Source organism: Silurus meridionalis, chromosome 17 (assembly GCF_014805685.1).
Source record: "Silurus meridionalis isolate SWU-2019-XX chromosome 17, ASM1480568v1, whole genome shotgun sequence".
In the NCBI taxonomy this organism is placed as follows: Eukaryota; Metazoa; Chordata; class Actinopteri; order Siluriformes; family Siluridae; genus Silurus; species Silurus meridionalis.
In genome coordinates this window covers 1,083,101-1,084,035 of record NC_060900.1, presented here as the reverse complement: position 1 = coordinate 1,084,035, position 935 = coordinate 1,083,101, and the positions used below count along the sequence as shown (strand labels likewise).

Genomic DNA, 935 nt, shown 5'->3' with positions numbered 1-935 from the left:
TTATATGTTTTCACTGTAAATATGCTACTTATTTTTCTGCACTATTTGCACAATTGCTATTTTTTACACTTCTGGTAGATGATAAGCTGCATTTCGTTGTTGTGAACCTGCACTATCTATTATCTATACCAACCAGGTGGGAAATTAATGTCAAACATCCACACTATCAACTCTTGTGCCCTGGGGATGTGTTGTCTCCTCTCCCTGTACACCATCAACTCACCAGGTTCATTCAGGTTTCTGATTTTCATCACCACTGTAAAGGAATATTGTTAATATAACAATATATAATTCCACCACAAGTGTGTATGAACACAGAGCTTTAACTGCTTGTTTATTAAATATCAGCTGTCAAACAAAACCTCAGAAGATCTTTAAGGGTGTGTGACAGTAAACAGTTCTCTGATGGAATATTGTATAGAACTAAACACTTAAATAAACCATTATATCGGACATCATTATTGTTATTTAGAAAAGGCGGGTTGTTTGGTGATAAATATTATAAATACTGTGTAACTGAAGTTCTTGGTCACCTCTCCGTCTCCCTGATCTTCTCCCCTGAATGCTGAGTTTGTCCGGGCGGCTTCACTCTAGGAAGAGTCCTGGTGCTGATGTAACGTTTTTTTGTATGTTGAAGCTGAACGTCTACATGTCCAACACATCTTTAATGCTTTATTTCATATCTATTGTAGTGAATAATGTGTTACAATCCACATTAAAAAAGCTCCTCGTTTATGTTTATTCCTCTTTATAGAGATGGAATGTAAAAAAATAGGATCTTAAGCAACATATTCCATAAAACAGCAAACCTCTCAGTTTTAGATCACAGCAGATACCATAAACACATGAAGATAAAGAAGGCATGAAGTGTGATTTAGATGTTTATTTATCTGTATGATGTGCATATCTCCGTCTGGAGTCTTGTGTATTACAGC

The 935-nt window shown here is 35.7% G+C and overlaps 1 protein-coding gene across 1 annotated transcript in view; it reads right to left on the bottom strand.

Annotated features, from left to right (window-relative positions):
* Positions 1–868: 868 nt before the first annotated feature.
* The window catches only part of LOC124399730 (coiled-coil domain-containing protein 157-like), a gene marked incomplete at its 5' end in the record, with an annotated part of 1,437 nt that continues 1,370 nt past the window's right edge, over positions 869–935 (bottom strand). The window contains one exon of the mRNA XM_046870877.1: positions 869–935. This exon is cut by the window's right edge and continues 397 nt beyond it.